Source organism: Sorex araneus, chromosome 2 (assembly GCF_027595985.1).
Source record: "Sorex araneus isolate mSorAra2 chromosome 2, mSorAra2.pri, whole genome shotgun sequence".
NCBI classification, from domain to species: domain Eukaryota; kingdom Metazoa; phylum Chordata; class Mammalia; order Eulipotyphla; family Soricidae; genus Sorex; species Sorex araneus.
The window spans coordinates 257,961,850-257,983,090 of record NC_073303.1 but is presented as its reverse complement, the minus strand read 5'-3'; positions in this window follow the sequence as shown (position 1 = coordinate 257,983,090).

The following is a 21,241-nucleotide window of genomic DNA, read 5'->3' as shown; positions in this document are numbered from 1 at the left end:
CCTATCACACTTCTCCCACCCCCCCCCAAACTGCAGGTTGAGCACAAATTCTCCAGCACAGCTCTGCAGAGGCCGATTACTGAGTCCACTGCCTACTGTGAGATGCATCCCGGGGCCTCGCAGAGTTGACTTCTAATAAACTCGGAGATTAAATTCCCATTCCTGGTGGCACCATGACAGATTACCATTTCCATTATAGTTAACTGGGGAGAAAGCCTGCAGCAGCAGAGAACAGAGCCAGCCAGCTGTGCAGCACGGGGCGGGCACGACACAGATCTCCGGTGTGCGTGGTAAACAGGAGGGTGTTTCAGAAATACCTGCAGCGACTCCACAAGGAGGTGGTACCCTGTAGGATAACATAGCCTCAGGTACATTAGGTTTATTGGGTTACTCCCATCACGGTGCTCCCATTCCTCTGTGTATATTTAGAGCTTCTTAATGTTCTGTTGACTTGTATATATTGTTTTTCTCTTCTCCTTGAGTCCTTTGCATAGTTTATTCAGAGCCATGTCCTTTTGTATGGACACAGAAAGACTGTAGCAAATGCTATGCTTTTGTAACCTGGGAGTCATTTGACTCTACACGATATTTTCCTCCTGGGCATCTGTTCTTTCCTGGACTTAAGCTCTTCTCTCTCGACCTAAGCCTCAGTTGCCCTTACTTTCTAGCACCCCCCCCCCCAAAGCAGGGTCCTGAGGAGGGATGGGGTGGACCCAGGGCAAGTGGTGAGTTGTGTGCTATCCTGGCATCGAGATGGGCCTGGCCAAAGTGCCTAATGCTTAACTATATGTTAAGAGCTTGGTCATGGACAAATGCATTCATGATCCAAAGGATAACTAGATTCGGACCCTGCTAGGGTGAGGAATGATTAATCTGGCCTGAGTGCTGTACTCTGAGTCTGTGGCAAGATGTTGCCAGAAGACTTGCCTTGCCAGCCTCAATGTATCTCTTGCTATGTCCACACAAAAATAACTAGTATTAAGATGTGAATAAGTTCTTGGACTAGGGAAAGGAGAAAAACCTTAAGAGGTATTTTGCCTGCTGGCAGTCAGGAAGGGCTTTGGAATGCCCTGCCATCAGGAAGGGCTTTCTTATGTTGATTTTGCAACCTGACTATGTAGCCTAGAGGGCAAGATGAGGAGAGACAGGTAGGGGGAGAGACTAGTGAGGAGAGAGAATCCAGAGTGACCCTAGATCCAGAGAGAGGAAGGAGCTGGAAGTGCGGGAGATGAGAAAGATGGAAGATTGAATAAACGGTAACTAATCAGCAACCAGCTTGGTCCTCGTTCTTCCTTTGCCTGTCCTTGGCCAACGGCCGCCCTGATCCAGCCCATACACAGAGGTTCCAGAGCACCAAACGCGGGTGGTGAGACAGAGCTGCTGGGAGAGCCCTCGAGTGCACACGCCCTTCGGCGTCCAAGGGCAAATGCTATCCAAGGCCACAGGACGACGGTCACTAGGACTCTTACTTAAATGATGGGCAATGGATACTGTGATGTGTCTGTGTAGGCTTATTTGTTGTAACAACTCTGTTGGAGAATATCAGTCACCCCAAATTTGCACCTGTAATTTTTTTTTTTTGGTGGGAAGTTGGGAAGGGAACGCAAAAGGCATAGGAGAAATCTCTGTATATCCCCTTCATTTGGCTGTGAATTCAAAATTAGTCAGTCTTTACCAAAAAAAGCACACGCTCCCTAAATCTTTGATTAACTTAATCTTTGTCTTCAGAATCATCAAGGTGGTAGTTTACAGCATTATTTTAAGAAGTTCTAGGTCTTAATTTGTTCTTCTCAACCAGAAATATAAACAGTTTCAATTAATCAGCAGAAATATACTTAAGTAAGTTCCAATTGGGCAAGAATAGCTCAGCAACAGGTCTACTGCAATAAGAAAAAAATAAAATGAAACAACAAAGTTGTTGGCCTGTTACCAAATTCCAATTTAAAATGTTTCATTAAAAAAGAGTATTGGAAAATAAGGAAGAAAAGCTTTGGACATCTGCAACAATCTACACCTTTGTAAAAGGGTTTTTTACATTTAAAAAAAAACACACACCAAAAAACAGAGCAATTCTAAGACAATCAAGGACAAACCACACCAATTTCTATTCACAAATCACAAGAAAAGAGACGAGTTTTGTACCTCAAGTACACAATAACATTCACTGTATCAAAGGTCAACCACCCAGGGACTCCAGTCCCTTTGAAGGAGTTGGTATACAACATCCCATAATCTCAGGCCTAGCTAGGCCTGGATGTAAAAGTCCCTTTCTGCTATTGTTACTGTTACTTTAACTGATTGTTACTGTTTCCGTTGGCTAAGTTAATTTGCATATTCAGCCTACATGGCTGAATATCATTGTTTAGTACATTAACCTACTAAATAAAAGGAGGTTGAACTGGCTGCTCTCTGGCAGGCCATAACAAAAACCTCCGGAGACAGTCATGGGATCCTGCCCAAAAAGGTATATTTCCTCTGCAAGTGAAATGCCTGGACTGTCAAGTAAAACTGCAACATTGTTGCAACATAGGAGAATGCATGCTTTCCTGCAATGCTGCATTGTTTACCTGAATTGTGTGAATGCTGGTAGCTTTTTCTAGAGGTTAGAAAAACTACAAGGCTATCCTTTATTCCTTCCTTGCTCAATATTTTTATTTTGATGGATAAACTTGCCTATTAAGTTATGCTCTTTAAACAACGTGGGCTGTTAAACATGGTTCCCCAAACAAGTCAAGCACTTGAGGGGAAGGAGAGCTGAAGCCACAGCCATCCTGGGCTTGTCATCACGCTTCCCCTGTCCAGAGGAACTAGTTTTCTACATTCCCAGCTGCAAGAGGGCTTCTGCTGGGATGAAACTATATAAGAAGCAATACTTAATGAATCTGAAAGGAAATTGTTAAGATTGGACACCTGAAAAGTGTGAAAACACAGAACCACTAATTCTTCTGTTTGCTCTCACTGTCCACACACAGGAGGCATTTCCTCTCCCAAAGTGGTTGCTCAAGCCGCTAGCTCTAGAGGGCTGTGGTTCTGAGGTTGTCTCGAATTACAATAAAAGTCCTATTCAAATAAGGGACTCTTAAAGCATGTCATTATGCTAAGTAACCCTTCTTCTACTCAGCACTGTTTAATGAACGCAGGAATAAAAAGTTCAGAACCTATTCGAAAAGAAGTTAGAGCTTAGAACAAGACTGAAAGAAATGAAAACATAGTAGGAAGCAGATAGTGCAAGATCATAACCTGAAATAGTAAAACTACAAGAAGTTTCTAAGAGTTTTTCTTTTTCTTTTTAGGTTGAACCCAGCGATGCACGGGGTTACTCCTGGCTCTGCACTCAGGAATTACTCCTGGTGGTGCTCAGGGGACCATATGGGATGCTGGGAATCGAACCCAGGTCAGCCGTGTGCAAGACAAACGCCCTACCCACTGTACTATCACTCCAGCCCTGAGTCTTTATTCTTTATTTCCTTTTGGTTCTTTGTTACAGACTATTCCATATAAGCTTTTTCTCCTGGACATGGAAAAAGAAAGCAACACCAAAACCTCTTCTCAACCTTTTCTTTAACACAACCCCGCACAGATCCCTTCTTCAGAACTGTTAGCTTTTCAGTGAACTTACAAGCCAACGTCGGATTTCATCCTAACAGTGTAAAGTGCACATCCTGTTTCATTTATTGATTCCACTGTTATTATTTATTCTCAGAATCTCCTTTAGCAAATTTAGGATGGTAAATGGAAACCAGTGCTGAATAAAGCATCTTTGCAATGGGAGTGTGGAAGAGGGGAAAAGAGATGGGGAGAGTAAAAGAAAAAATGTCACAAACATTGATTCTGGAGAGATATACTACACTACATTATAACAGTCACTGTCGTCCCGTTGCTCATCGATTTGTCCGAGCAGGCACCAGTAACGTCTCTCATTGTGAGACTTATTGTTACTGTTTTTGGCATATCCAATACGCCACGGGTAGCTTGCCAGGCTCTGCCGTGTGGGCGTGATACTTTTGGTAGCTTGCCGGGCTCTCTGAGAGGGGCGAAGGAATCGAACACCGGTTGGCCACATGAAAGGTGAACGCCCTACCACTATGGTATCGCTCCAGCCCATTATAATAGTAATTTGGCATAATGCATAGATAATATTATACATATGATCGATGCATTTATGATTAAATTATGATACAAATATATGATAAAGCATACATGTTAATAAAAATATCAAAGTTGTGTTAAGAAGGATAAAAATACATTTTTTAAAAAATTGAGATTCTGTAGTTTGCAATACTGTTAATATTTTGTTTCTCATGCACAAAATTTCAACATCACACCAATCACCAGTTTCCTCATGTCCTTCTCCAAGGACCCTAATGCATCTCCCTTTAGGGTAAAACATGGTTTACAGTATAAAGCTATTTTCATAAAATAAATTTTAAAATTTATAAAATATTAAGAGTGAGGCTGTAGTGGTAGTACAGAGGAGAGGGTGTTTTCCTTGCATGCAGCTGACCTGGGTTCGATCTCCAGCATCCCATATGGTACCCTGAGCACCATGAGGAGTAATTCCAGAGTGCAGAGGCAGGAGTAACCCCTGAGCATTGCTGGTGTGATCCAAAAAGCCAAAAAAAAAACATTATTAAAAACCTTGACATTCAAGAGTGATTAGGTCTGACATACTTTATATTTTGACTGTGTACATACATTATTTTTAAACTCAGCTATATACTATTTTCGGCTTTATTGATTAATCATTGGTTTTCAATACTACATAACTTCAGGGATTTAATCCAACACCTCTAGCTGTGTTGAGGACTCACCTCAATTACCACTGAAATTCCTGTTTCATTCCATTAATAAAATGACCTGTTCTTTCTAGCCCTACTCCTATTCTCTCCAAGAACCAACATTGTTCTCACTGAATCTATGTATTTTGTTCCCCCCATTTGTTTATTTATGAAACATACTACAACACATGGGAATAAAACCATCCCATAATTATCCTTTACTTCCTGACTCATTTCACTTAGCATGATTACCTCAAGCTCCATTATTTTTATTTTTAAAAGAAGTGTATTGTCAACACAAGCAATGAACATGGAAATCAAGAGGTAGCAGCAGTCATTTTCTTTGTGAAACTTGCTGTTCACCTCAATTATTTTTCAGGGGAAAAATATAAAACAAACATTTAAATGGAAACTGTATAATTCAATAAAGCAGCTTTTGCAGAGCCTCACATAACAATTTGCATAGTTAAAGGGAAAAAAAAAAATCTACTTTCAATTTGCAAAAAGTCAGGCTGTAAGCACAGCACCATCCAGAGGAGTGACCTGGCATGCTTATTTCGAGTTCCCATCAGGAAAACAAACTCTCAGTTCTCACCCAAGTGATGAAAATGCCTTTGAAACAAATCAGATTGTAATAGCTGTAATTCTGTATCAACTATTCTGCAAATCAAAAATCAAACAACAAAGGCATCTCATAATCAAGACACAACAGAAAATGAAAGTTAAGGACAAGATGTGACTGAAGAGAACAGCTTGCTCAAGCATAATAATTCAGACGATGTGGGGAGAGAAGGAGAATCTACTGTAGAGAGTGGAGTTAGAATGATGGTTATGCAACGTTACAGACAAGAAGATGGAAGTCTGTATTTTTGTATGGTACCCAAGAGACTGAGGTTTCCCAGTTGTGGTCTTGCTGACATTTGGGGAAAGGCAGTTCTTGGTTATGAAGGCTGTCTGATTCACTGTAGCAGATTTAGCTGCGTCCTTGGTCAGCTCTGCGATGGATTTCTCTTCGTCTCCTCTCTTCTCCACTCCCCCCTCCTCATCTCCACTCGTGACAGAGCCCGAATGTTTCCAGACTTGCCAAAAATTCCCCAAGGAGAAAAAAAATGTTCTGGAGAAAGAACGACCAACAAGAATCCTAGTGACTAAATCAGAGGACTTCAATTCTTTTCATGATCTTTAGACACACAATTTTTTTTTAAAATCACAATTTAAAGCACTCAAACAGCTACATACAGCAGGTCCTGGAATCTTGTCACCTTGTTCAATGCTGTTTAGCTCTAACTGGGGCAGCAGGGGTGGAGTGGAAGGACCAGATCTGTCCTGAGGCAGAATCTGTCTGTGTGGAGGTTGCATGTCCTTATGTCTGTCTGGGCTTTGGGAGCTGAAGTTTCCTCCCAGACTGCATGAGGTTCTTTGATAGGACAAACTGTCCCTATGGAAGGGAGTAAAGATGTGTGTATTGTATTTGTGTGCACATGTGCCTATATGTGCACATGTGTGTGTGTGTGTGTGTGTGTGTGTGTGTGAGAGAGAGAGAGAGAGAGAGAGAGAGAGAGAGAGAGAGAGAGAGAGAGAGAGAGAAGCTCCCGCTATAGAAGGGGGACCCTGATCCCAGGTCGTGTCTCCCTTTGACCTACGCTACTGGATGGACACTGGCCACCTGAAGTCAGGAACTGGAATCAACAGGTTGGAAATAAATACATAAAAACAAATGACCACTGAATGGGGAAAACATTTGGTGTTTAAAAGTCTGGGGATACTTTTGTGTCCAGAAATACTCTATAGAAACATAAATCTTATCAGTACGATTTATCTAAATGCCTTCATCTAAGAAAAATTGGTTAAAATATATACAGAGATGTGTTCACACACACACATTCCAAGAACAGAGGCCTTTGCAGTTAGGAGTAATTTTTTAGGGAGTGGGTTCTTTTTTTAGGCAGCTCCTACCCTGAGCGGCGCTGAGGGTTTACTCCTTGCTCTGTGCTCAGGGAACCTTCAGTGATACTGGGGGTCAAACCAGAGTCAGTGGCATGCAAGGCAAATGCCTTAACCCTTTACTACTTCCCTGGCTAAGAGTGTGTTCATTGAGTCCCTACATGATGGGATGTACACCCTGGCTTTTGTGTACCCTGGCTTCGTTGCTTATTAATGGCAATCTAACTTCTCTAAGCTTCACTTATTTTATAAAAGTGGATATAACCAAATCATGTAATATATGCATAATTGAGAAATTAAATGCATACAATCCTTTTGTTTTGTCACCAGCACATAGTAACTACTACATAAATGTTACTGCTAACAGCAGTGATGACATCATAAGTTAATTATGTCCGTGTCCAGCTTTGTCACTGTAAATCTCTGCAAGATGATACATACAATATGAAGATGTAAGGGGGAAATGAATTTCTTCCAACTTTAAACTGAGTCTATTGGACCACCCTTCATGCAAAAACATTTTGGTATGTATCATGTAAGTAGATAAATGATAAAAAAAAATGTTAAACTTATGTAGATAGGACATATATCATAGAGTGGAGAGCTTTTTCAAAACATTTTTTCCAGTAACATTTTCCAATTAACTTCTGAAAGTTTTAGAAAAGAAAACAGGGTGCTATTTATAGAGACTTCATTTAACAATTGCTAGAATTTTTTACTTTCTGTATTCGATTTTTTTAAAAATCCCTTGAAAGAAGCTGTTGGAATGTTCTACTGAATTAAGCCTTGTGTATATACACACATCTGCTCTGCAACAATTCACGTATGCTCTCCTCAATAAAACACTCCAGTGACAGTGCCTCATGCATCCTCCCCCAAATGGTCAATTACTAGGGGTGCTCTCGGGCTGGAAACCAGCAGTTCCCTGTACAAGTTCATTTGGAACACCAAGGAAACGGACAAAACTGGAGTTAAGCAGTTTTCCAGGTAGAAAAACAGCCATGAGCTCTTGGAAAGAAACTGCGAGTAGGTGTTCGCTTTCAGAATTGGAGACAGAACTAGATCTAGTTTCTGTCTGATCGTCCTACTGGGGACCTAATTTGTTTGGGGGGAGTGAGGATCCACAGGTGATGAATGAGAAGGGCACCCTTTAAATTCAGGTAGGAGTAGAGGGACTGGTTGTGATTTGCAACTTCCTTTTCCACATGAATCATGAAGACGAAGTACAATGGAAGAACCCAGACGTCGCTGGGACCAACTGTCTTCATCCCAGTCTGGGCCCTGAACTCAGTGTTGCCCTTCTGCTCATCACCTTCATTTCAAGTTTCTAAGAACAAAAACTGTCTTCAACAGTCATAGTTAGAAAGGATCACACCAGGCAAGAACTGAGCTTTGAAAGTAGGTCAGGGAATATGCATAAAAACCTTTCTCTCTGTACTGCAAACCACAATGTACAAAAGAGGGGGGGGGTGGAGGGAGATAGGGAGGCAGAGAGACAGAGAGAGACAGAGAAAGAGAGACACAGAGAGAGACTGAGAAAGAGAGAGGTGGCTGCCATTGAAGCAGGCTGGGGAGGAGGGTGGGAGGTGATGGGGGTGATGGGAGGGAACCTGGGCACACTGGTGCTGGCTAATGTCCACTGGTGGAGGGATGGGTGTTGGAACACTGTATGACTGAAACTTGATCATGAACATTTTGTAACGGTCTACCTCACGGTGATTTAATAAAAATATAATAATAAAAATAAAACACCAAAAACTGTCTTCTAAAATATATTTTAGGGAATGAGGACAATGGTGCAGAGATTAGGGTGCCTGTCTTGAATGTGGCCAATTCAGGTTCATCCCTGTCACCCATGGATCCTTGAGTGCCACTGTGGTAGTCCTGGTGGCCCCCCAAGTACCACAAAGATATCCCCGGTGATGCCTGACCTCACAGGACTTAAGCATCCTTGAAATCAGGCACCGAAGCCCTGGTCCAGTTGGCTGAATATTGACTGCAAGTGACCTCTGAGCACAGGAACACCATTTGCAGGGACATTGTTTCGAGGGATGCCAATAATTGGAACAGGATTCCGGTGAGGTTAGGACACAGTAAACATTCTCTCTCCATTTTTGTTAGACTTCAAAACCTCAAAGAGGGTTTAAATGAATAGAACTATATCAATGTAAAACTGGCTAGGGTGCACAAAACCATAATCTCAGTATTACTGACTCTTGGAAGTCAGTAATAGCGGAGAGGTTGGAGAGCTCTGTGCAAACTCCTTTCAAGTGTTTGTCTCCTTTTCTGCTGCTCCCAAGTTTGAATATGATGTGCCATGGTGTCCTTTATTTATTTTTTGACACTTATCCTCTGGGAGTTCTCTAAACTCCTGGCTTTGGCTTGATACCTGACATTCATCTGCGTCCCGAGTGCTGGCAACTATTTCACTACTGCTTCGCACCTCACCTCTGTTCTTGCCTCTCATTCTCTTCCTTGTGGAAGGGTTTTGATGGTGGCCCCGCAATTGCTGAAAAACTTCCTTCTTTTTCTCTTTTCTTTTTAATTTCTGAAGGTTCTGCTGTCATAAGTGCAAGTGTAGAGATTCTTTTCTTCGCCGCATCTATTCTACTAATGAACTCACTGAAAGCATTTCTATTATTTATATCTTTTGGCAGTAAATATTTCAACATTTGGTAAATATTAAGTGTTTGACAGACTGTTTTTCCTTCTCTTTTAATCAAAAAACACAGTGACTTCTAGCCATAGTGGGAGTTGGCAACTTTTAGACCCATCATAACTGTGATTATCTTCATTTTGCATCTTCCAAAATTCCTGAGTAGAATTATGCTACACAGACTTTATCTCTCCTGCCCCCACCTTAGTTATAGGGCATGCTATCTTCTCCCTCTTCACCTGTTTATATGCTGTTATTGTTTACTGGTTATTGACAGTCCCCATTTTATCATCTCCCTTTATAGAATACAAAGATTTTGCTTTGCAGGTAATAAGTCATGGACGAATCAGAGTCTTTCCTTTAGGTGGGGTGGGGCGGGGCGGGGCGGGCGGTGGGGGTTAGACCCTTCTGTGCTCAGGGCTTACTCCTGATTGTGAGCTCAGGTATCACTCCTGATGGGCTTGGAGGACCATATGGGATATTCAGATATTGAACCTGGTGGCTGCATGCAACTAAACACCTCCCAACCCTCTATACTATTGCTTGAGCCCCTGATGAAAGTCTTTTAAACCAAGCTGTGACTTGGTTTTGACTTGGTAAAAGTGGGTATTGAGAGAATTGAGAGTAATTGTCTAAAATCTAGATTTTCTAGGGTCTCAGTCAAATGTCCCTAAGTTCTTGCCGAACCCCAGTACCTCCTAGCATAGCTGTATATCACCCGTAGGTATTCCAGTCAAATACATTTCAAGGAACCAAATATTACTCAGCAATAAAATAACAATCAACACAGGCAATAACAGGAATGAATTTCAAAGACATTCTAGCAAAATAAAACAGGAAAGCCAGTCTCTAAGTTTACAGTGGAATGATTTCATTTGTAGATACTTTGAAAATGCCAAAGAATCCCCTTGGATAAAGGTCATTGTTTGCCAGACCCAGGGAGGGAGATTGCCTCTGAGTGACAGAAGGCAGTGGTACAAAGGAATTCTCTGGGGTACTGGAATGAACTGTAGCCTGACTGTGCTTCATTCTTCCCTAAGTCCCACAGAGGTATTCATACTCAAAATGTACAGTAAAAACTTTTCTTTTGCTTGAAATAAAAACAATTCTGAGGTTTTTCCATGCTCATGCTTATAGCACATGTACAGTTCCAAAATGCCAATCCCATTTTTGATGATTGGATATAGACTCACTGTTTTTAGACACTAGTCAAATTGTCTAATGAACTAACATTTTGCAACCTGACATTTTAGCAGAAGGGGCCATTCAACATGTGTATTATTTAATAAAGCACTGTAGACATGAAGCCCTAAAACAAAAAAGGAAAGCAAACAAACAAAAAAAAGGAATAAGAGACAAATTTCCTTTGCTTTTGAGTATTGTTTAATGAATCTAATTAGTAAGCCTCAATGGTCCTGTGGAGGCTTTGGGGAATTTTGCATTCATTTTCAAAATGAATGTTCTTGCAGCTTCTGAAGCAGAGTGTTCAGATAAGCAATGGGACACGAAAAGCAGTCACCTTGAATGAGAATCAAAGCACTGGGCAGAGTTGCTGCTGAGACTGTAAAGAAGTTTGTCTTTTCTCTGTAAGATCACCTTCTATTGCAAACCACAGGCTTCGTGAAAATCAAAATCAAAATCCAGGATTAGGGAGAAAAACAACTGTCAGCCGGAGTAGGGAGGTGAAAACTCTGGGGGACAGAAAGAGAAATCCAACGGGGTACTGCTGAATGTAAATTTAGGAACAGCAAGTTGGCAATGATGTTGGACACCATCTAATGAGCAAAAATAAAAAGGGGGGGGACCACCGAGAAGAAAGCTGGCAGTGATCATTTCTGCCTCCACACCTGCCAGGGAAGCTGAATGCTTGCATTTCGCTGGGTATATCTCCAGAGGATGCCAAGCCCCCGCCCGCCTGCCTGTCTGTCACGAAGGTCAAACTTCCTGTCTCTGCAGGAAAGCCTCAGGACCCACATGTCAGAGTCACTCAGCAAGGAAACAGGGCCCCACCTCTCACAATCATCATAACAAAAAAACCCTCACCCTAGGCTGTACATTGCTTCCTGCCCTGCTGCAGAGGCACCAAACAAAGGTGCTGTTGGCAGGTAACAGTGATCATTCCTGCCTCCCAGCATCCCAGGGTGCTTCCCATCATCGGCTAGGAGAGCAGGAATCACCTCAAGGCTGAGCAAGCATCTTTGGAACACTCTTGGGCCCTTGAGAAACTGCTCAGTCGAAGGTGCAGCAAAACTGTAGGAACTGAGCCTGGCCTGGCCCTTGCCTCACTGTACTTCACACTACACAAAGGCCAATCTGCCCGGCTGGGGTGTGAGGATGAAGCAACAGAAGTAGCAGTGGATGCAGGTCAGATGCCAAGTCTGGGTTTAGTAGGATAAAAAGAGTCACTGCTGGCTATTTCCCTGGCAGCTCCACCCAGGTGTGAGCCTGATCTACACAGCAGCTCCTAGGGGCTGAATCTGAGGGTCCGCAAGGAGATAGCAATCTAGCAGAAAGGAGATTATCAGAAAGAATATACTAAAATGGAAACGTCGATAGCAGAAAGCAAAATATCTGAGTTCATAAATCCATTTTTTTTTTCTCCCCACTAATTCTAAGAGCACCTTGACTGGGTGTGTGCATCCTTTGTTTAAATGACACAGTAATGCTTTGCATGAAGACTGTTTGAAGGATGTATCTTGATGGGGGAAATTGCTTAGGCTGAAATCTGGCTCCATGACAATTCTTTGAAGACAGACCAAACTTGGGGCCGGAGCAATAATACAGTAGGTAGGGTAATTTCCTTGTACGTAGTCAACATGGGGGTGAGCCCCAGAAGTGATCTGTGTGCAGAGCTAGGAGTAAGTGCTGAACACTTCTGGGTGTAACCCCTAAAACAAGAAGGCGAAAATCGATATTCCACAAAATTCACCAGATTCAGCATATTTTAAGAGATTATACAGGAGTTCATCTGCTGTCCTTGACTGACTTTTGTTATGAGTTAGAGTTTCAGAAGATTTTTTTTCTTGAAAACAACCTATTTCTGTTCATAATTAGTCATGGGTCTCTTGCATTTCTAAGCTTCATAGATCACATAATGTTCCGGCATCTGTGGTCATGTTTATCCTAAAGGTCAACCCAATAAAGAATGAAAAAGTCAGTGAAATAGTTGTTTCCAAAATTGTGTAAAACACACAAACTGCATTCACTGATATTTTCATGATCTTCTTAAACGACAAATAATTATGCAGACAACTTTGCTCAATTTACTGAAAACAAAATGAAATAGCTAATTGTGCAGTCACATGTGCAATATACAACCAATAAAAGTCTGGCTAAACATTTTACTTTTCGATGCATTTATATAAAAACATGTAGAATGAACAGGCAGGACTATATAATATGCCGAACAAACAGTTCATGTATGACTGAATGTACACTTAGAAAATCAAAAAACAAACAATAGTAACTGAACAAACCTCAAGGATATTAAGCTCTTTTTATTTGAGTCTGAGCTCTAAATCTTAATTAAGTCATGCGCTCAAAGGTTTCTAAATGTTAAACAATAAATCAGAAACGCCACCATTCCCCGCAGGAAGGGGCTGCCTCAAGTCAGGCTCCATGGCTCAATTCGCATGGTGTGTAAGTGGACAGAGCATTTGTCCTAAACTCAAATGCCCAAAGGCCAGGTAGGTGACCTAAATACCTGCAGTCGTCCTAGTAGGCACCATGTTGACAGCAAGAAAATGTCCTCGGGCTCAAGAGAGCAAAGGCCTCTGCCTGGCCTTCTAAATGGCACAGCGTATGAGAAAAATAGGCAAGCGCTAAAATGGAAATCTGAAAACTGAGATAATAATGACCCATTATTACCTAGTACAAACAGATGTGATGTGTAATCAGATTGCCTAATGTTAAAATAATTTCATGTGGCGACTAAACACATTCACACGCATATAAATAAATATCACATACATCTATTATTGCACACATGTGTATCTTCTGCATGTATATATACATGATGCAAATCTGATCTATATGGTTTTGTGTATTTTATACATTATTAGATATGTATATTTATTGCATAATAATATTTATAATAGATATGACAATATACCTCCAGAACCCAGCCACAGCCATGCTTAAGGCCACACTCCACACGCTCGGATGAGCTTCACCCATAAGAAACTGACAGTGGAACCCACATATGTGGGGTCTATGGCTGAGAACTCTAAGCCTGCTCAGATCAAGACTGGGCCTCCTCCACCTCAATCCCCAGTTTTCTAGTAGCTTGGCAGTCACACCCACAAACTGCCCCCTCCCCCAGCACCATGTAATCTCATCAATAACCAAGATCCAGAGACAAAGCTCTTGGAAGAGAGCAATGCAGAATCTCACACGGTACAGCCTGGCAAGCTACCCATGACGTATTCAATAGGCCAAAAACAAGAACAATAATGGGCCTTATTCCCCTGACCCTGAACTTGTCAGGGATGAATGGAGAGGCTACTGGCACCTGCTCAAGCAAATTGATGAGCAATGGAATGACAGGTGATACAGGTGATGACAATATATGCTATATATGCCATTGTTATATATTATATGTCGATGTCTACACACACACACACAATTGTATCTCCTCCCAATTGGTCAAAATCCTAACCTCCAGTAACTCAGAATATGGTCATGTTTAGAGAGAAGGTGTTTAAATATGGGGCTTTCTCAGGACTGCTGACATCATTAAAAGAGGAGGTAACTGTAACTTAGGTTACAGCACGAAGTCCACAAGGTAATACAGAGAGAAAATAGCCATGAACAAGCCCAATAGGTGACTCAGAATTCTGCCAACACTTTGATCTCAAACTTATTACAGACTTCAGAATTGCCTCTATAACTTTTGCTTCAGAATTGCAAGACTATAAATTGTTTGAAGCCACCTATTCTGGGCCATTGTTAGATCAGCTTACCAAAGTCGTGCAAAAATCATGTAATTATTCAAGGTTTTGATTAAGATCAGGTTCATGGCCAATACAGAACTAGAAGTATTCCTGAACACATGAGTCTTCTCTGAATTGGAGATCATGGGTGCTGATGGATGAATCACGGGGACCTTTCAGTGACACTCTCTGGCCCCAGTGTCAGCCTTTGCTTTGGGAAGCTGTAGGGTATGTGTGTGTTTGTGTGTGTACATATATATATATATATATATATATATATATATAAACAAATGGGGCTGGAGTGATAGCAGAGTAGGTAGGGTGTTTGCCTTGCATGTGGCCGACCCGGGTTCGATTCCTTTGTCCCTCTTGGAAACCCAGAAAGCTACCTAGAGTATCCTGCCCACACATCAGTGCCTGGAAAGCTACTCATGGTTTATTAGGTATGCCAAAAACAGTAACAACAAGTCTCACAGTAGAGCTGTTACTGGTGCTTGCTCGAGCAAATCTATGAGCAAAGGGATGGCAGTGATACAGTGATTATCAAATAGTATGACGAAGCACATTTCTGATATGAATCCATCACAACCTCTGATTCCCAACATCACTGCATCAACAAATTAAATGAAACCAACAAACGAACTTGAAATGCAGTGATGTTCAGCCCTCTGGTAAGAGGAGATAGAATTAGGTGATAATTTCTTTTTGTTTTATAACATGTTCTTGGAAGACCATTCCTGGCTTGGCCATTTCCCCCTTTACTTTGTTAATTATTGTTATCTGTAGGTCTGGACTCTTAAAAAGTAAAAAACAAATACTACCCACTCCCACTGACACAAGACTGAATTGAATCTTGAGTTTAAATGATGACAGATACAAGTAGGTCCCAAGTCAAATTCATATTCAAGCACATTCACCTTTGAATTATCTCCTGATATCAGTTAATCATTCAGAGTTAGGGTCCCCCTCGAACTCAGGAGAGAATTTCATTAACCAAAGTCCAGATGACGAACTTTTATCAAGACAATACTAAGTTTTATCACTCTCCTGAACACTGTATGCACGTGACGTAAGATTCTAGGCTACCGGAAGGTCAATAAGATTCTTGACCCTTCGCTACACAGTTATTACAAAAGACTGGCCTCTTTGGGGCAAGGCAGAGGCCCAGGAAAGTGCTCTCTGCTTTCTATAGCTCAGTCTCTTTATTTTAGAAATCATTAGAAGATTGAATTTTACTTTAGATTGAGTGTTAAGAAACCTATAAGTGCATCTCTCTTTTTATTTTTTTAAATTTTGTTTTTCTCCAAGAAACCACAGTTCTGACCTTGGAAAGACTTTGAAACCAGGACTAAAGCCAAATAAAATAATGAAAGAAGCAAATTGGTCTTCAAGATTACTTATGTCATTTTCTTTGACTACTTAGACCTTTCACAGAAATCTGTCTACATCCGGAATCCCATTGTCAGATGAGAAGAATTATCCCAATGAGGTTATTCCAGGAAAAGGCAGTGGGGCTGATCATTTGGTCGTCTGGAAGCTGGAGCTCAGACAGTCCTGAGAGGCAGCGTTATTGCAATCAAGTGCTGGAGTTATTCCAACACGTCATTAGTCACAGGAACGAAGCTTAGGGGTCTGCTGCAGGACAGAGAGACGCTTCAGCACAGGGTCTGTCTGTAGATACACGTTAGCAAAGTATCTAGACCTGGTCTGAGTAAGAGAGAATGAGCATGCTTCAGGCTGGTCCTGCCTCTACTGCTATGAACCTGGGGAGGAATGTTTGGAAAGACTCCAAAACGAAAGAGTAATGGTGGGTGCTCGTTTTGCTCTGGTTTATGGGGACTAGAAGTTCGTGATTGAAGTGCCAGAAACTTGGTTTCTGAAGAGAGATTTCTTTCCGGTTGATAGATGACTCTCCCTTCTTGCTTTGTCCTCACATGGCCAGAAAAAGATAGAGGCAGTAGCTCTTCCTCTTTACAAAAACACCAACTCTCAGATCAAAGTCTCACCTTTCTAACTTTCAGACCTCCTATCTCCAAATCCACTCTACCAGGCTCTCTGTACTATCAGTTCAATTCGTAGCAATCTATATCCTGATAAAAGCAAAGTGTTGACTCAAAGCAATTAAAAGAACAAATGCTGAAAGAAACTCATTTCAATATAATGATCTAATGGAACTAAAGATAAAATAGTGGGGGGGTGTCATAAAAATACCAATCAAAATAGATCTTTTGATATCAGAGTATGATTTTCAGAGTTGAGAAAATGATCAGAGATAAATAGGTATATTACATGATGATAATGGACTTAATTCACCAAGAAGATAAAAGAAAATACGCATCTTTTCATCTAACACAAAACCTTGAAATAACTGAAAAGCTAAGAAATACATATGCACAAAAATTTATTAGAAGCTTTCAATACTCTCCTCTCAGAGATCAATAGAGCCTGTAGACATAAAATCAGCAAAGAAGAATGTGACAATATTGACAATATGAATCAATTGCCCTTGACACTGACTTCCATAAATACTCTGAGAAGCAGAGTTTCATATTTTTCCATTGCACATAGAACAGTGAAGAGTATCTAGGGTCAGGGGCCAGATTGGTAGTGCAGTGGTAAGAGCACTTTATCCTTGGCTCCCCATATTGTGCTTGAGCCCCACTGGGAGTGATCCCTGACCACAGAGCCAGGACTAGGCCACAAGCACCACAATGTATGGCTCTAATACCCCAAAACAAACAAAAACCAATATCAAGAGTCAAAAACAGGGCTTGGGCTGGAAAGTGCAGCAGGTAGGGTGCTCTTAGATGAAACAGTACACCCATGTTCTATTCTCAGCACCACAGAGGGGCCCCAGAGCACCAGAAGGAGTGCTCCCCAAGCACAAAGCTGAGAGCAAGCCCTGAGCACCCCTAATAAATGGCCCAAGACTTTGAATGAATATATCAAAGAAAGTGGACAAATGGGCAGAGGAAAGATGTTCAACAACACATGCCACTAGAGAATACAAATTAGAACATGACCAGATTTCAGTAATACTTACTATAATGACTAAAATAAAATACTGATAAGAGTCTTGGCAAAACTGGGAAGCAAAACAATGTGAATTTATTCTCTTCCAGTGCTGTTGGAAAATGTGCAGATAAATTGGGTCATGGTTTGGCAGCCTCTTATAAAGCTAAAATATTATCTCACTCAGCGATCTCACCAGACAATAACAACACATGTTCATCAGTATCTTGCACTCATCTTTAAGGAAAGTGCATTCCTAATAAACAAAAACTGGAATAACCCAGTGCCATTCGTCAAACACAAGGCCGAAGGAACTGTAGTGAATGCATACAGTGGAATACCATCCAGCAAGAAAGGGAAAGAGAAAAGGAGAGAGAGCAAAAGGGAATACCCTGCCACAGAGGCGGGGTGGGGTCAGGGGAGGATAAAGTGGGGGTGGTGGGAGGGATGCTGCGGCCATCGGTGGTGGAAAATGGGCACTGGTGGAGGGATGGGCACTCGACCATTGTATGACTGAAACACAAGCACGGAAGTTTGTAAGTCTGTAACTGTACCTCACGGTGATTCACTAATAAAAAATTAAAGAAGAAAGAATTTAAAAAGAGATGTGAAAGAGCTCAAAAAACAAAAAAGAAATAAAGAAAGGGAAAGAGGATGATAGACACACGCTGTATGGTTCCATTTACATGATCATCTTGGAAACAGTATTAGAGTGATTGAGAATACAGCCGTGATTGCCAGCGGGCAAAGATGGGGTTTCTAGCATAAACAGATAAAGGATACAGGACATTTTCTAGTATAAGGAACATTTTCAGGGTATTGGGAGTGCCTGGTATCCTGATTCACCGGGCGCTGTATTGATTCTGTGTTTAAATATACAGAAATGTACACCACAATGAGTTCAATTTCATTAGGATAATTTATAAAGCAAATAAATGTGAAAAAAGTTTGTTATTATTAGTTTCCCTCAGTATAATATCTAAGACTGTTCAGCTAATACAACACACATTTACTAAGACGAAGAAATTATTACTGACATGGTTATAATTATTTAATGAGCCACTTTCAAAGAATAGGAAAATAACTTCTGACTTAAGGATAATAAGCCATTTAAATCCATTTTCTATGGCTCTGACTTAAAATAACACTTCTGTATTTTCTGTTCCATTCATTCGCGTGCTGGCTGCTTCTCCGCGGACTGGCCCCGGGCTTACCACGGAGCTGCACACAGCTCGCCAGTGTTCGGGGCTGGGAGATTTGCAGTGGTATCCCTGGCTCGCCTGGCATGACCGCTGCCTGAGGTCTAGGGCCAGCACACTTCCTCCGAGGGCAGCGCCGCCCTCAGTCTTAGAGACCATTGTCCCAGTTTGGGAGCCCAGGGCAGCACCACAGAGGTTCAATCAAATGCCAGAGCTTGTGAGGCCCACATTCCCAAGTAGCATAGAAAGATTCCAGACTATTCCTCAGCACTCTAGGAGGAAACACATTTCCTTTAAACTGTTCATTTTATTTTCTTTGCTTCTTTTTTTGGGCCACATCTAGTGATGCACAGGGGTTACTCCTGGCTCTGCACTCCTGCCGGTGCTCAGTGGGCTATATGGGATGCTGGGAATCGAACCCGGTTGGCCGTAGGCAAGGCAAACAACCCTACCCACTGTGCTATCACTGCAACCCATGTTCATTTTTTCCTCCACGGTAATGGTGCTGTGCTTACGATGCCATGCTATGGCTGTCTCTATCTGAAACTTTTGGTTGTTCTTGAGGAGAACGAACCATATCAAACAGCTGTTGCTTCATGTCTGTAGAACACAGGCAAGAGCCCCAGAAACCAGACTCCATGAGCTGTCAAGGCCTTTCCACTTCATCTCTGGCAAAAATCAAACCCAAACCAAACCAAACCTTGACCCCAGGGATGCCACCCATTCAAGTCTCCCTTCTGGTCCAGAGCTAGACAGAATGATCTTCAGTTTTCACTTGTCAGCGGAAACAGTATTCTGTCTAAAGAGCTGAAGTCCTTGGCCAAAGGTGATACACAAATTTTCCCAGAGGCCACATTTCCAATTTTAGAACTACTTCTCCCAACAGGAATTCTGCAGTTTCCTGACTCACATTCAGGACTTGATAGGGTCTCGTCTCTTCAAACTGCGCAGTTTTCAAAGGACTGTTTTTGTGTGTGTCAAGGCGTTCAGGAGTAAGAGCATGTGTTAGGAATTGGAGTGACCCTCTGTTCCTGAGTGCATGCCGTGTCACACATGACAGTACTCTATTTCATTGTTCTCACCCGAAAAGTCATGTTTTGATTAACACTATTCTTGCATTCTGCTGGTGGGTACAACAAACATCTCATCTGCCACAGTGAAATGGTGACAATTAAAAACTTTGGGAAAAAAATCATGTCTACGACAAAGTTCAATTTCTATAATGACCGGATTCAGCAGTTACGAGGAGTGTTTCAGATGTAAAAAAAAAATGTTTAACCAACATCGTATTTTTACCAAGAGGCAAGTGTAAATTGCTTTTTCTTTCAATGCCAGTGTAGTTGATCATTAGGAAACATAGGTCTGCTTCTTGTACTGTGTATATTTTATGCTGCCGTTTGCTTTGATAATCTAGTCCTGGCTTCTATAGGTACTATCTTGTAGATTACTTGGTTTAGATTGAAGCCAAGTCACCTGATTTACCAAAAGAAAGACAAAACATTGAATTAAATAGACTGGATACTTTCCTATTGCTAATAAATGAGGAAAGGAATATATATTCTCAGCAATTGCTGAGAAGAGTATATAAAAGGCATGGAAGAAATTTATTGGAGATGGGGCTAGTTAGTGTAAACTACTCCTGAATATTTTAACTCCGAGTCTACTTAAAGTGATGTATTTCACTAATTTGTACAACAAATGACTCCATGTGGAGGCGTAAACTGATGAACTTGACCAAATTCCTTATTCTATTCCATCATTAATTTCAGCAATGCATGCAGTCTACCCTCTCTAACGGAATGATTCAAAAAGATCTGAGTCTCTAAATACCCTGCCCCCAAACAGACTTTATTCTTGACAGGAGTACCTCTGGATTTCTCACAAGTTCAGTTGGGTGGTGCAAGTTCTCACGGGACAGATATAGCACATGGGCCACGCCTTTTCCCTGCTCCGTTTATTAAGCCTCAGGTATCCTTGGGAGTCTTCAGACTCATTTCATATAAAGTCATTTCAATATTTACGGAACTTGCCATCAGCAAAGAATGTGTGCTTTGTTACTGTGGAATTTCTGTCAAGCCCAATTTCCTCCAGCTAAGATTATGTGTGTTTTTGCTTAACACTCATTTGTGTGTATGTGTCAGTGAGGGACAGAGTTGTTCAATATTTTTCTCTAAGACATTTGGAGGCTTCTGAATGCGGATATCGCCAGCTAGGGTATTAATTATGCCCTGTGACGTTATGTCATGAATAAAAGATTAATTTTTTTCTCCTGCCTGAATTACAGGGGTGTGTTAGGTACATCTGAATAAAGGGAAGATAGAGGTCTAAAAATATCAAGGCTCTATTAATATTCAATAAAACTGAGTCACAAAAAATAACGAGATGGCAAATTTGACAGTAGTTGATTTGGGGGCATCTAATTTTAGAGGGATGCTGAATACCAAAGAGTGACAATGAGATGAATAAGAAACACGTAAATGCAGAAATCACTAAGCATGATTCTTTTGTTTTAGTGCCCCAGATGGATCCACGGTCACACACACCAGCTGCTTGTTTTGTGACCACCACATCTCCAGAACAAGCTCAACTTTCTGACATTCCCCACCCTTCCCATCCCGTCTTAAAGACTTCTATGAGGTTGTCTATACGTCTCTTGTTCTGAATACTACATTCAACTGAAAATGATGCCCAAAATAATAGAACTGGTATTACAGAAGACTC